Here is a 16,514-nt window from a genome sequence, read left to right as displayed (position 1 = left end):
AGCAAAGAATCTAGGAACCTTTCAGTGGAGGCAAGACTTAATCCCATCATCCCTCCTCTAATGCACTGACTGTAGGAACTTCCACTCTTAAAATGGGATTAGCCTTTTTGCAAGTACTGCAGCACCTGAAATCCGCAAATGTCACAGGAGCCTGAATCTCTGCAAGTTTTGCATCAGGCACCTTGACAGGACCAGTGCTTTTTCTGCTACATTAAAGTGCAGTATTCAAACATATGTCCTAAATAAACTCCACAAGAATTACCTTCCCTCACTATTCATCCAGACAGAACTGAGGGAAAAAATGTAGAAGCCTTTTCCTTCAGCACAGAATTTAGACCAACCAAATATTTCTATTTTTAATTACATTTATGATATTCCCTGTGGGTATAAGTCATGAATGCAGTCCTACTATGCTGGGAGCAACGTAAATATAGTCATTCCCAAAGGGATCTTGCAGCTGTTATGCACAGGTCAGAGATTCTGTGAAATGCAAAATCTGAAACTTTAAAAGCTTTTTAGTCCACATCCTTCCCATTTCTTTTCAAAGGCAGAGTTAATGGATACTGAATATTGCCCCCAATTTTGCCCACAAGGTATGGAAGTAGTAACTCCATTTAAATAAAGTAATATTTAGCAATAAGCAACCACCTGGTCCTATCTCACTCAGGAACCAGATCAGAAATTCCATTCTGATCCAAATTAACTCATCTTCCACTTCGTGCTGACAACTGTGCAACTGAAGACAAGACACATGGAACTGTCTCCTCTGCAAATCATTCTAAGGGGAGGAAGGAGTGCAATTCACACTGCAGCATACAAGTCTAGCCTCCTCCTCCTCCTATCTGATTCCTTGCCTCTTATTTTGACATGAGACCACTCAAACGGACTTAAGCAAGCTCTTCCCCATCCAAATCTGGAGGTGTCAGCCTATAAAAATGCAAAAGATTCTGCACTTACCTCTGATCACAGTCTGGTGAAGGAAAAGTACTCATCAGCTGCTTCTCTCAGGAACAACGTTCTGTTTTAAAATAAATAAAAAAGAAACAAGACTTCAAACAGTGCTTCTCTGTATCTTCCTTAATGTTAGCCTTCATCAGCATTCATAAACATTTACTTAGCAGGAGCACCTTTGCTCTCCAGAACCAAGGTAATGATTACATTACACTAGCCATAGCATGAGGACAGAACGAGGCCATGACTACAGCCTTGCTGGCAACAACTAGACTATGACGTAGGCTTGCACTGCAGCAGGCTCAATTGTGCAAGAGTGAGGAAGAGCGGGGCGAGATGAGAAGTTACAAGTGCAGGGTGAAAAAAACCCCCATCCAACAAACCAGGAACCTGGATTTATAGGTAAACCACAAAGAACAAAGAAAGTTCACAGAACAAGCAAATGCAGTACGAGCTGAGAGAACTGGGCATGCCAGCGTAGTCCTAATGGGATTTCTCACATCTGTTCATGAATATCATTACCTTTGAAACAGCCAACAAAGCAAACTATAAGACACTACACATTTAGTCCTGGACGGAGCTAAATCAGTTCAATAAAACTTCAGTGGTGTGACAAAGTCCGTGTAGTCTATTGCCAAAGCCTTTAAAAGAGTCAGAGAGAATGATTAGGTATACTGCAAAACAAAACCAAACCACCGAAGGACAGAGTTACACCCTTCCTCCACCCCTCTACCTGGCTAGAGATCACACAGATGAAAGTACTTTGTGAAGCTAACTGAAGCTCAGGAAGCTTCTGTGTGTGTACACACCAAGACACACACTCACAGAGCAGCTTGCCAGTGAAAGCGTCTCAGCAGAGTCACCAAAACCCCGAGGGAAGACGCAGATTAGAACAGGGTTGGGGCTAAAAGGCTAATTTTACCGTACCTATTGGACAGCCTCTAAAGGCAGCTCTTCCACATCAGCTGGGTTTCAAATACACAAGTACTCTCCTGTAGCTTTCCAGCTCACACAGACCTTGATTCAGCAAAAACTCTGACCTTTGAGTTCCAATAATCTTTAATACATCTACAGCCAATTAGTAAACAAATAAGAACTACACTTGGGCTGCCTGTAAATATAACCAAGCGCACCCAGCTCTCTGCCTTCCTCACAAATTTACAAGAGCAAAATTTTCTCTTTTCCTTTTTTCTGGTTAGATAAAGATTAGTTCAGGAAAAAAGCACATACCCTTTCTCAGTGCACAACTTTCCTCTTTTATTTTGATCCATAATTCTTATGTTTCTTCACTGAACAGTTTGAGAAGGCAGAACGAGAAGCCTTGCATGCCTGGCCTCCACAGATCCCAACACACCAGGGTAAACATCAGAGTGGCCAGATTCAACAGCAAAACAACTAAACTACAAAAGGGATGAATGTTTGATGTCACTATAAAAGGAACAGACACCTAAAGAAATGTTTTTCACAGAACTGTGACAATCCAGTGAAACTCACTGATAAAAACAATCAAATTATGAGGTTAATTATTAGTAGAATTTATATGATGGCAGCAGATAAGACTCTCACATGTCCACTGCCCCCATGGTAGTCGTTAAGACCCACACAAGCAGATACACCAACATCCAACTAATGGCATTTAAGTTTCCCATAGGGGTTGGCCGTCCCCTGATGTTTCACTGCAAAGTATCTTGCACTTTCTGATGCAAGCTATTACCAAAGCGGTGACTTGGATCAAGATGGAGTATCACTCTGGTCTAGTTGGTTTTACTTTCTAGAATACAGCAGACTCAGAAAAAAGTAAAAGGATCAACAGATCACAAATGCGGGGGAGACACTCAGAGAGGAACACGGATTACACATAATTTTCTCTTCAGCTTTTAAAAATGCAACTTGCTCGCACTTACAGAAGCTCAGAAACAGTTGTATCAATGATGTAAAGAGACTCCTGCTCTTTGCAGTTCCACAGTTCTCCTTTAAGGCATGTCACAACTGATAGAAGTAGAAACCCAACAGGGCAGGGTAAGAGGGGAGGCAGAATTGTAACACTAGTTGAATGGGGTAACAAGGAAGTGAAACTAATAGCAATAATTGATAAGTAGCTAGTGACGAAACACAAAGAACAGAGTGATGTTAAGAAGCAGATACATTTTTCCATCAGTAGAATATGACTGGAATTGGCCAAATCTGAATTCACTGCAAGATTTACTTTGAAGAACCTTCAACAACAGGAGTGGTTTAAAGCAACAATAAAGAGATGACACTGCTGTCACTTCCACAGAAAGCAAACTGAGGTGGCAAAAACCTTGCCTAACAATTTCCCGTTTCCCTCCTCCATAGATACTCATCTGCCTACATTGTCCTTGAGAAGCAAACAGATTTCTATGTTTGGAAAACCCTCAGCACGAACCACCATTATCAACAGCTGCTAAACACCACCTCCCAAATGCTAACAGAGAAGGCAACACCGCATTTCATCTCTAGGCATCAAAGCACTTAACTAATGGAAATGAACCTCTGCCTAGCACGCAATTGAATGATTTTGGAAAGACGTCATTAACTCTAGGAGCATCATATCTTTTCCCATGTTTGTATTTAGTTTCAAATTTACCAGCCATAACAGTGGAGTAGGAAAGCTCAGGAGCCTGTGTGCCAGCCACGCAGGCTCCTGCAGGAGCTCGTGTGCCAGCCACGCAGGCTCCTGCAGGAGCTCCCGTTAGTCAGGGTGTGTGCTGTATGGAGATTTAATAAGCAATGACATTTGTATTCCTGACACTTTTATTTCTTTAAACACCAGCCACACTGGAAGTTTCACTTTATTTTTTACTCCAGAAAAAGAGCCAAACCTGAGTGTAACAGATGCTGTCTGGAATGCCCAGGGCACATACAAGAGCATGTGTGGTCCCCTTCACCATTACAAGATAAAACAGCTTTCAGGAAAATGAGAAGAAGGGTGCTTAGTTTTCCTAAGCATAAAAACCTTAATATTTACACTAATCAAATACAACAGAGTCTGCTTAGAACAGTATTCACACAGGAGCCCAAACAAGTAGAAATATTTTCCCATGAAGATCTTATCCTCAGTCTGGGCAAACAATCCATGTCACACTAGAGAGGCAACAGTTTTACTCTATATGTCTCTGTAGTAATTACACCAAAGAAACATGGCAGTCAGTTTAAAAATAGTAACAACTTTAAAAGCCCGAATCAGAAGCACAGTGAAAATATATAATCATAAAGCATACATTGGGAAAACATAGAAGGTAGTTTGATACAGTCAAAATGTGAAAAGATTTACAGGGACATGAACAGAAAGCCCTTCTTAGTAAATGGTGGAGATTTTTAGTTAATTTCTGTGAAAGAATAAAATAAAAACAAATAAAATAAAATAAAATAAAACCACAGCCACCTGAGGTTTGCATTTCTTCCTGGATAACAAATACTTTATAACATCACTGAAAGAGCTGTGTAGCTTTAAAGTTCAAAGCTGCACAAAGACAACAGAAAGCAAAAACAGGGGTGACTTTTAATGGGTACAGGGAGGAAGGATGGATGGACTGCAGCAGTAAAACAGGAAAAAAAGGGGAAAAGGTACATAGAGAAGGGGGAGAGAAAAGGGGTAGAGCTATGTGGGAGAGAGTGAAATGAAGGAACAATTATCAGAAAAAGTCACTATCAGAAACTGCAAATGCTCAAGAAAGAAGCACTACGGAGAAAACCACAATCCCTGTCAGGATCTCCAAGGAAGTGAAAGAGATGGAAACTAAGCAGCAAGGATATACTTGAAATAGTTAATCAAGGATATTTGGCATCAAAACAGATTACCTTAACACATATAGCTCCTTTATGGCTCATTCATGTGCATCCAGCAGAACTGGTTTGAGAAGGGAAATGCTTTCTGAGACCCAGTGAAGCTCTTAAGTGAATTTCTATTTCTGATAAGAGAACGCAGTCTCATTTTCAAAATTCTGGAATTGATCTCTTAAATTCTTCCCCCTCCCTCTGGTATGATGGGTTGCCTGCAATGTAATTCACCAGAGAAGCTTTCACAACAGAAGAAGGCAGCAGAGCCATCTGAGGAAGGAGAAGCATCAGTTCAATAATGGCTTAGCATGGTTCATCATTTAGCCCATGCCCTACTTCAGATTTTGCATGTCCTTATGTGGCATCCCCTTGTCTGCACACAACAAAGGAAAGGATTCCTCCCTATAAGCCTATTCATGGCATGGAGGGTATGTGGCACAGACCCGATCTGCCATCAGCATGACTATGCTTGCTTGCAGCCGTGCTGCTCTGAAATGCCCATGAACCTGACTGCTCCAGCAGTCCAGTTTTCAGAAAGGCCAATGCAAGCAGTGAAGTGTTAAAACTGTAATGCTATCTGCCTTTGCCTCTGTCCTTTTCTCTTCTGCTATCAGCTAGCTGTATGTCTCCCAACAAGCTAAAAAAGAAACCAGTTGCCATCAAGGCCAATGGGGAAAAAGGTATCAGTAACAACCTTCTTCCCAGTGCTGCAGCCTAGCAGCTAAAATCATGCCATCTTTATGAGAAGAGAAGAAATTAATAAAAAAAGGGGGAATGACTACAACTAAAATATTAGGAAAAGTTCTCTCCTTGTTCTCTTTTGCTTTCTGCTCTCATCACGCAGGTAAGAAGGAAACAGCTTTCTCAGCTGATGAACTTCCATTGCTACAGTTCTCCCCCCCCCCTTGTTTCTGAATGCTTCTCAATGAGCAAAGAATGGTCTTGAAGGAGGAAAAATTATGATTTATGTATCAGACAGATACATCTTTAAAGACTGTCAGTTCCATCCTGCCACAGAGCCACCGCCTCCTGACAGCAATGCTGTAATTAAATTGATAGCATTGAGCATTCTCTGAATTACTGGGTTAAAGTAGCAGAGCACTGTATTTAAACCTTTCACCCCATTCAGATCATATAAACAATTCTGCTCATGGCTTGTTTAGGCTACTCCTCCCCAAAGCATTCAAAATTAAGAGCACTCAAAAGAACTAAAGACACCTAGTTCGGTACTAGTCTTTCCCTGGTCCTAATAAACCATGGCTCACACAGACAAAGCAATGCCTTACCTCCCCTAGACCAGTCATAAAGCACTCATTATCTTAAGAAAAACAGCATTTAAAAAAAATAGCAAACAAATAACCAGATTAATGAAAGGCAATCATGTTAGTTTCCAGACAGCCTGAAAACACCTAGGAGCCCAAATCCCACAGGAATGAATTTAATGTCAACAGAAAGCTATGTAAAGGCTTTGTGCCTACATGGTGACCCCCAATTTACAGTGAAGTTGACAGCTACCATGGAGAATTTCAAGTGGAAGAGGGTCATTTATTTCTCTCTTTATTCCTCCATTAAATAAAGCAAATTAAGTCAGAAGCCTGCTGACTTTAAGTCCATGTAATTCCTTCTCTACATTTTTCATTTATCATTGTCAATATTTGATCTGGACAGCGTTGCCTCTTCAGGGTCCTTATGCTTACTTTTATCTCCGTCCTTTATCATAAAGCAAAGTGCACTCTGCATTGCAGAGGAGATTCCTCCAATATCTAAGGTGATGTGGGGGGAAAAAATAAAGTATAAACAGCTCCTCACTTAACCTCACTAATGTGCCTACAATGTTATGAATTGGCAATTCCAAGTTATGATACAACCCCACCAAGGAGCTAATTAAAACTAAATTTAACATTGTTCATTTTTTATAAAGGGTAAAACCAATAAAGCCAATAATCTGTACCCAAATAAAAGATATAAACCACGTTTGATATGACTGTACAGACACACTGAAATAAAGAAAATGGAGTTTTGCCCATAATTCAGTTCTAATGTGCTGTTTAAACAGCTTTCCTTGTATGCACTTTGAGGTTCATAGCAGTAACTTCCAAGATGCCCAGTAGGTGGCCACAGCACAGCTGGCTGTACAGAAAAGATATATAATGAGAAGAGATACTCCATTCAATAAACCAAATAAAAATTACAGATATAGGGCTTCCTGGAAGCAAACGCACATAGCTAAATGAAATCCAAATCTGGAAGAATAAATATGATATCTTGAAACCAAATTGTGAAAGAATAAGACTTGTTAGCAGATTGGCTGTACCTGCAGCTGTTTAATTAGGTGCATTTTGCCTTTTTCAGAAGGTGAGAGGAAGGAAATTTGCATACATGGAAACAGAGAAAACAGGTAAAAATAAGTCATGCTTTCAGGGGGATGAGGGGAAAAAAAGACATCAAAACTTCTTACTCAGTTACCTTTCATGTGTTTAGCCAATGTTCAGCCCCAAATCCAGCTTAGCCAATGCTCAGAAACAGACATGCATCTTCAGGATTTTTCCCGCACTTTGAGGTGCGACAGCTTGCTTTCTCCTTCCACACAGTTTTCTCAAGCTCTGCTCCTCACTGCTGCTACTTTCCAAAATGCTTCTATACCCAGCCACTGATGGCAAAGGCTGCAGGTGCAGTCAGCTGGTGAGTAACGCACAAATGTTGAACAGACTGTTGCCTCCTCCCTGGGGGTTCCCAATTGCCACTGAGGTTGACTATATAAATGCTCAAATCATCACCAAACTTTCCCACAAATGGAAATAGATACCTGATACCTCCACAGAAGTCTCCACTACCATATGAGCTTGTTTGGAAGAATACTTAAATGCACTATTTTAGCTGCCTACCATCCCTCTTCCTTTATATTTTCTGGGATGCAGAGATAAAACAACCTGGTACAGACATCCATCTTAAAACAAAATAAATGATGCAGCTGCTTGATCCTATTGTTCATTATGCCTGGAAAAAAATCTCTGCATGAACCAGTAATTCTCTTTCTCCTTATTTTCCATGAGACAATGCTACAGATTGTGGCTACTGAGAGAGTAGTGCCAGAACAATGCAGAGAGGAGTATCAATTCTTTCAATGCTACTGGTTCAAGAACTTGGCCACATCTTTTCACTTGGTCTTCTGAAGTCAACAATCTGACTGTGTTTGAATTGTCAGGAAGAATAGCATCTGAAAAAGGTACACATGATCAACCAACCTGAGTTCAAGGAACACCATAAATGCTTTGAAATTAGTAGTCAACAAAGCCTGCATATTCTGCAGGACACTGGGTTACGATCAGGGAGAATTGTCAGTACTTACAGATTGACTCATGGAAGTGCAACTAAAGCAGCTCTGTGTGGCATTGTTTGAGAGTCATTGACCCAGAAAGGCACTAAAGCAAAGCTGTACGTAACACTCCCAATGCAGGCACTCAGCTCTGTGCTCTGCTGCTGGAAGGAAAACACTGCACGGAGCTCCACAATTTCATAATTCACATAAACAGCTAAGGGAGCTTTTGTGCGTGCAATGCAATGAAAATTTCTACTTCCTCTCTTAATGTCTTTTCATACCTCAAGTTAAAAGCTCTCCGCTGTCTTCCTTCTTTCTCTTCCTCTGTCTTATTCTACCCTTTCACAGTGATTCTGAGTCAATCGGTGATTAAATTCCCTGTGTTTTCATGCAAACATCTGACTTTCCTGGCTTCACTGGAACATCAGTGAAGGCCCCCCTCCCACTCCTCTCTCATCCCAAGAGATTGAGGCATACAGAAATTTGCCTGAGCATCATTTCAGAATAAGGTCACACTTGTGTTTTTAGAAGAGGCATCCAGCCAGCTGGAGGTTTCTTTATGGCTTCACTAAGTGCAAAGCCTTTTAGACTAGTAGACTGAGCCAAAACCTTGACCTACCATGCCCTTGTGGGACCAACAATATTCTTCCACTACTTGAGAGAGAAAATACATGAACTGTCAGTTTAAAAAGCATGCAACATGGCAATTGAATATTATCACTGTAGGATACTATGAAAGTGTTTCAGTAGATGAAACACAGCAGGGTCCAGTGTGCAGGACAAATTTTTTTTAAGACTTTCAATCAACTCTTCTCCATTTTAACACAGGTAGAAAAAAATTATGCAAAAGCAGAAGCTTAGGTTTGAGTTTTAGACCACATTTACCTGTCAGCGTGAGAATCTGATCTAACACTTGTCATAACCATCAGAAATATTTCCACAAAATTCAACAAGCACAGGGTCAGGATTTAAATTTATGTTGTGCCAGTATTTGTACATACATTTACATATATAAACACCATGCTGTACAGTATTATAATTTTTTTTTTTGGCATGGAACTCTCTAAGCATTACACATGAATCACAGCAAAGGGTTGGGTTTTTTTAATAATATTAAAAAACTTCTTTCTCCTTTGGGACCCAACCATAACCCATTCTTATCTCTGTAATAACATAGATTTTCGTCTCACTAATCTTCTCCCCTCCCCAATACAAAAAGAGAATTTGCAAAGTGGATGACTAACCAAACCCCTTTCAGTTAAGGCTTCTGCTTAGGTGTTTTGACACTCCTAAGCTATATTTTTCTACTCATTTTTTGAAAATGCACGTTCCTTTTGTTTCAACAGATTTACAACAGAGTCAGAGACAATGCCCCATCTGAGTTACCTCATAAAACATCAAAAATGTCAGGGGAAATGACCTTTTTTATCTTGGCAGCGCAAACAGAAATTGCCCTTGTCCAGCTTTATTTATCAGATCATCTTGCTGTGCCCTTGTCCAGCCTTATTTATCAGACCATCTTGCTGGTGAACTGCGTAACCCTCACACTGTATCCTAAACACATCCAAGCTCCTGTGGACCTAGGCAGTTGCAGATTGTAGGGCTTTGCATGGGAAACACTTCTTTCTTACACCTTCACTTCAGCTTAACTACCAGTCCAACCTGAACAGTATAAAATCAGACAAAAGGGAAGTAATTTCCCAAATACCAATACTCAATCCACTTTGTACTTCTCACCGCCATTTTCTCTAGGCAAAGGCTCTGCCATCTCACCCTCACCCAGACACAAGTCTGACTCAACTGTCAAAAGAAAAACAGAGCTGTTTATAAACGCAATAGCATTTAAGTCTTGTGTCAACAGAATCATAGCAAAGCTCTCCCTTAAACAGGCTTCCGATTTACAGGACAGCAAAACTGAGGAACAGAGCACAAACTTGGACACTTACCATGTCAGCAGCAGAAGCAGGAATGTGAGGCTGCAGAACAGTGTTCACAGGCTCCTAACCACTGCCCTTTTGCCTTTTTGCCTCTGGAGCACTATTTTCTGCCTGCCCAGAGCACCCCCCTGATTTTTTGCCTCACATGGAGCACAGGCCAGACTGTGCGCTCTCTGAGGTTGCTAGCATTAGCCAGGGTTGGGACTGTGCCACTCTCAAAGCTGTGTCTTCCAGGTGTCATCCTTTGTCACCACAAATATTAAATACCCAACATTCAATACAGGCCACCTTCATGTGTTTATCAAAGAGAAAAGGCAGTCATTTGATGCAAAACCAATTTCCCACTAAAAATCACGGTTCTTTTCTTTCCTAGCACCTTCTTGTCAATTTCAGCTCACCCTCAGTTATATATTTTACCTACCAAAGAATGTCCCACACTGCACCACAAAGTTAAGGAAAACATTTTTTCAGCAACAAGAAGACTGATACGTTCTTGCCAAGCAGAACAAGAACAGTTCTTTTAAGAAAATCAGATTTTACAGGTTATCAGAGCCATCTCTTCCCTGTTTCAGTGGTGGCTGGATGACTGTTTTCTGTCCCTTTTGCTGCCTTTCTTGTCTATCTCAGCTGGACTCAAGCTAATAAGCTTCTCATTAATGAAATGACTATGCCAAGGTACTGGCAGATGGTCCTATGTTCCAAGCACATCCTCCCATTCCCTCCCTCCCAAAAGTCCTAATCTATACACAATGTAATCATCACAAAAGCATATGCTCCCTGACAGAAAGCTTCCCTTCCATTACCTCTGTACTCTAGGGGATTGCCCCCGAAAACTCAATGACACAAAGCAACTCCATTCCTACATGCCTGAAAACATATTCACCAGGTCCTGGCCAAAGTGCCTGTACAAGGCTTAAAATCCGTGCTACTCTCTCCATAGTACTGTCCATATCCTAGTCCATTACTAAGCAAAATGTACATAAACATATATATGCATATTTAAAAAAATATAAAGTAATATATACCTCATATCTTACATGTAATACTTTGCCACTGTTTTATTTACAGGTCCCTGTAACAGCACGTGAGCCTTTCTCTTAGATGAAAACCCATATAGTATAATTTATTACATTGGTTACTAGTAAATCTCTTGTGCAACACTTTCATTTAAATGCTGAGTCAGTCACTAATTTGGCATCTCACGTATCTTAAAATAATCTGTTTGTTTCATCTGCTGGCTCCCTCTCCCCCATCAATTTAATCAGATTATTGTGATTCATGAATTCATTAATATGGTTGTCATATCCTGAGAGCATAGCAACTTCTACAGAGAAAGTTTCAGGAAGGAATAACAAATATCTCCCTTTTGCACACACAGATAGATATGGGCAAAGGAATAGCTAAATGCTATCAGTTTCCCAGCTGTGGGAAGGGCTGCACAAACGTTATGTCTAGACCCTTAGGATCACTTTGGCTGGCTTTGCTGAAGCTCCTCAGAAAAGGCTCAGGGTATAGAGGGCAAAGACAGGACACTCTAATGTGAAAGGTTGTTTTAGCTCTCCAAATTGACTCTGAACCTTCTGAAAAATCACTTCTTTCCAGAGGAAGAGAAAATTTTATTGTCAGGTCTTCTCTGCATTTAATCCCAACAGTACTAAACAGATTTTCCCCACTGCAGATAGGGAAAAACACCAACAGAAAGTAGAAGAGCTTCCCTTTAATCTTTGCCACCTCCTTTTCAACTTCAAGTCTTCAAAGCAAGCCCTTTTCTCACACTGTGTAACACCTTAAATCACTCCTGACTATTGTAGGGAATAATTTAAGCTTAGTAACTCTGAAACTATCTGCCTTACAAAAGGTGAAGGGGTTAAAAAGCACATTCATTTCTAGACTGAAGCAAAACCCAACAGGTCAAATACAGGCAATGGTGGACAAGAACGAGCGAGAAATATTATTTAGCCAGCAGTAAAAATAACATAATTATGCTTCTGTAGCTTTTGTCATCCAAAAATAAAGAAGCCAAAGCACTCTGATAGCACACCTTCCCAATCCTCCCAAGCAGTAAAGGAAAGGAAAATAGAAGGAACTTGGCACTTACCAGGAAAACCAGTAACTACAGAAAAGCATGCAACAGCACTGCTCAAGTAGCCAGGAACTGTGACTGCCTGAGGAGGATGATATAAATGACCTCCACCTGTGCTTCCTAGTTGGCTGAAACTGTATTCACAAGTGAGACAACTCTGCCATGAGCTGTAGCTTTATATCTTTCTAAAAACATCGTAAACCAGATGAAAGACATATTACCTAAAAACATGGTAAAACACCAAATTCCTAGGGAGAAAAGCCAGTCTCTACCTTTTGCTGCCTGCCAGAGCAACATCCAAGATGACACTGAGCATCTGAGGATCAAAAAGGCTCTCGGTGAGCATCTGTCAAGTGGAGAATTTGGATGAGGATTACTTTGGGAGGATGGCCAGCTTGGTAAACAGCAGCAAGCAAACAAGAAAGGCTACTTGTTGGAGGCAGAAATGCACAGTAGGCTTCCAGAAAGTAAACACACCATACGTAATTAAAGCAATTTATTACAGTTATGTGGCTTTGCACATTTGGAAGCGCATTTCCCCCTTTTTAGTCTCTGAGTGGTGTGCTTATTCATGTAAACTGAAAGGAAATATGTAAACAGTTTCGAAAATGCAAGAAGAAAGTGTGAGAACGGAACATTTGATATGGCATTATCTTGCAAATGCCTCCAGATTCCTCTCTGGTCACTGTGTGGGCAGCACATTCCCAGGACAGATCAGGGTGGGCGGGAGAAAGGGGACTGTAAAGCTATTCATGAACTGCATTTTGTCTTTTCCCGCTGAGGTTCATTAGTGACCTACTGGAGCACTCGGGAGGAGGGAGGGCTGGCTCCGGCAGGAAGTGCACACACAAGGAGCCCCCAATGCGCTGGAGGAGGCCATGCCAAGGGAGCGGGGCCCTCTTGCCGACTCCCTGCCCACACAGGGCCTTTTAATTGCTCTGCTCGGGCTGCCAGGCTGCTTTGCAATCTCTCATTTGGATGTACCGTATGCAATCATTCAAAAGGAAAGTTAATCCATCATAATGAAGTTCTTACAAACCAGGCAGCCCTGTAAAATACATCATCTTGATCGCCTAGACTTTCCCTGACCCCGCTGAAGCTCAGAGATGTAGGCAACAGCTCCCTGAGACAGATGAACCAAAGAGGACAGCAGAGAACCCGCGCTCACTGCTACGCTGAGAAACAAGGCCTAGGGGCACCCAATGCCAGCAAAATGAAGTCTCCACATACTGCATCATACACCTAGCTGCTGTAAAAACAGAACTGTCCTATGTCTCCCTGCTACAGCAAACGTCAGGAAACGCCCCATCACACAGCACGTTAATTTTGACAACTGAAGATCCAGGTAGAAATAGAAACTCAGACCTCCAGCTTACTAGGAGAGGACTCTACCCAGGATTTTTCTCTCTACCATCCTCTGCCAGCAGATCCTCCTTTCCTCCATTCACCAGTACCCTTTGTAGCACAGGGCAGCTCTATAACTAAGGCAACATGAGAAAGCAAGGCCTGTCTGGAGGTCTGAAGACAGAGATAGATTTTGAAGCTGTGGTATGGAAATAATGTGCAATTGCTGACAAGTGGATGATTAGCCCTCAGTACATAACAGATAGCTACTGGTGTGGGCTGGCTGTGGACAGAACAGCACTAAGTAGTGCCCACAAGGTAGGGGCTAAAGGAAAAGGGTGGGGGGAAACACAGCTGGAGAATTTGGATAACTGGTTTATCTGCGTAGCCCACTGTTACTCCAGGTATCCCCCATAGCAGAAGGATGTCGAAATGACAGTGCTGTGATATAGCCATGGCCCCTTTCAAAATGTTCTCCCCATGAGAGGCATCGAGATGCATTCATACACGGTAGCCTCTAAAAGTGGTAAAAAAAGAGTGTTTGGGGTCTTCTGAGTTCAGGGTTAATTTCTGTCCCATTTTTAGACCAGTAACATCTGGGGCTCAAAAGGCTGATGCAGGATGAAGAATGGTGTAAAAGAGAGAAAATTACTCTGCCATGTAAAAAGAGAATGACATAACAAACAAAACTGAAATGCAGTAGAATGACAGAAGTCACTAGACTGTGATCACAGTGGGCTATAAACCAGAGTACATCACATTAATGAGGTAGGAGAAGATTTGTCATATGCAGAGGATTACATAGAGTCTAACAAAAACATTCTCTATTAAGAGAAAAACATAATCCAATTCATATGGAAACAACTTTCGTATTATACACATCATGGTACAAAATGCAGAACACAAATTCAGGAAAAATGGCACGTAACACTGACATAAAGCAAACTTTTAATAATAGCTGATAAAATCATAACACTGGTGAACAGAAAATATGTTTGATTAGTTCAAATAAATATAACAGTAGGAAAAGATTTTAAAGGTTTGAAATAGCAAATTCTGTACTCTAAAGAAGCAGAAATGGTGGCACAGTGTTTTTTTGATTAATAAACCTGACTTCTGTAGCTTGCAAATGAGTTGAAATGAAGGATTTGGGTTTTTGTGCTGCATTCACAGAGCATCCAAAACAGCTGGCACCTGACCTGTGATGAGGACTTTATGCACTTTGGCAATGCAAACAAATTGTTAGTCAAACAATAATTTCATTCATATGCATTCCCCTCAGAAGAATCGAATTAAGAAGAAACATGATGATACATTATATTTAAGCAAAGTACTAAACAGTGAAAATTATAACCACTCGTACTTTTTTTTAAACAGGGTCATAAACAAATTACTAACTCAAAAAAGGGGGAAAAACTAGACACCTTCATGAAGGCATCCTGTGTGCTCAATCAGTTGTGACAGTAAAAAAATGCAGTAAAAAATGCAAATTAAGTTCTATTAAGATGTATAAGGAACTAAAAGGTGAGTAGTACAAGAACTAACATGTGCTTGCCACTGTGAAACACTGTTCAGTTCTTACCACTTTATCCTAAAATAACAGAAAAACACTGAAGTAACAGATTGAAACTCTAATTGAAAAAAATAACAAAGAAAAACATCTGTCTGTTAGTTTTCTTCTCTTTTTCGTCTTTTCTTTTTTTTTAAGTCTGACAGGAGGTTTAAGAGGCACATGAAAAAAATCCAAAACAATCAAGAGGAGAGACTGGACAGATTAAGAACTATTAATTTGGTTTCCTAATAAAAGAAAAAGGGAATAAATAATGAAACTCAGGTGCAAAAATCTGGGTAATTTGAGATTATATAGTTTCACATCATACACAATTATCCAGCGGTGCTTACTACGGCATTAACAGTGATGTTAATAAAATTATGAAACATTAACATTTATAGTAAGCATATTTGAATTAATAACAATAAACATCAATCACAAAGCATAGAAACACTCCTGTTTCAAGGAAAAACATAACAATAAACATCTAGGACAAGTGTAATATAATAATCTTCTACAGATTTTATTTTTTTTCTTAAACAGAGCTACTGTTGATAAGGGAAGCACTTTGAACCTTGATGGACAGATGCTCTGATCCACTATGGGCAATGGAGAAGACATACCAGTAGCAGTTTCTTCTGCAGGAAAAACATGTTATAAATTATATCACTGTAGCTACAGTGATAAAAAGTCTTATGAAGTGTGCCACACAAATGCAGAACAAAGAAGAGCATATAGTTTAAGGTTAAGAAAAGAGACAACAGAAAGATGTATAGGCAAAGCTGCAACAGAAGGTAAGACAACAGTAATCAACAAAACTGGTCTAACCTTTTTAAAATCAAGGGTGTTTTGTAGGTATTTCATTTCTAGAGACCTTCCTAAATATGAGGGGCAGAATGAGAGAATGGTAGTTGGACAATTTATGAAGTACAAAATGGAAGCTGTTATCATGGACCTGAGATAAAAGAAGCTATATATTGCCACAAAAAAGAAGACACATTACTTAGTATTTTGACAAGATCTTATGCTTGCTGGTATATAAACAGATGCCTTCACTTCAGGATCCCTTTCATTCCAAGAACCCATATCAGTGACAGATAGTAACCACCACCAACAGCATCACTGCTGCCTCCTATTGTTGGTCCTGTGGCAAGTATGGGGAGACAGAAAAGAGCATTTTTCTTATGTGCCACGTTGTGATGATTTTGGCTCGGATAAGAGTTAATTTTCTTCATAGTAGCTAGTATGGGGCTATGTCATGCTCAGCATATAAAGCTGGGGGAAGAAGGAGGAAGGGGGGGACGTTCAGAGTGATGGCATTTGTCTTCCCAAGTAACCATTACGTGTGATGGAGCCCTGCTTTCCTGGAGATGGCTGAACACCTGCCTGCTGATGGGAATTTGTGAATGAATTCCTTGTTTTGCTTTGCTTGTGCTTTACCTATTAAACTGTCTTTACCTCAACCCAGGAGTTTTCTCACTTTTACTCTTCTGATTCTCTCCCTCATCCCAACGGGGGGGAATGAGC

At 40.5% G+C, this 16,514-nt stretch overlaps 1 protein-coding gene across 11 annotated transcripts in view; it reads right to left on the bottom strand.

Annotated features, from left to right (window-relative positions):
- The window catches only part of NDST2 (N-deacetylase and N-sulfotransferase 2), a 116,715-nt gene that overhangs the window by 53,401 nt on the left and 46,800 nt on the right, over positions 1-16,514 (bottom strand). For 8 of the 11 annotated variants that reach the window (XM_049811371.1, XM_049811374.1, XM_049811378.1 and 5 more), the window contains one exon: positions 958-1,018. The gene's annotated coding sequence lies outside the window, so the exon portion shown is untranslated. Of the gene's footprint in view, positions 1-957; positions 1,019-2,855; positions 3,623-4,773; positions 7,353-16,514 lie in introns of those variants that run through there. The other 3 variants (XM_049811373.1, XM_049811376.1, XM_049811370.1) reach the window with 3 other exon arrangements.

This window comes from Accipiter gentilis, chromosome 9, assembly GCF_929443795.1.
Source record: "Accipiter gentilis chromosome 9, bAccGen1.1, whole genome shotgun sequence".
NCBI classification, from domain to species: Eukaryota; Metazoa; Chordata; class Aves; order Accipitriformes; family Accipitridae; genus Astur; species Astur gentilis.
The sequence above is the reverse complement of the archived record's forward strand: the minus strand, read 5'-3'. Positions and strand labels throughout refer to the sequence as shown.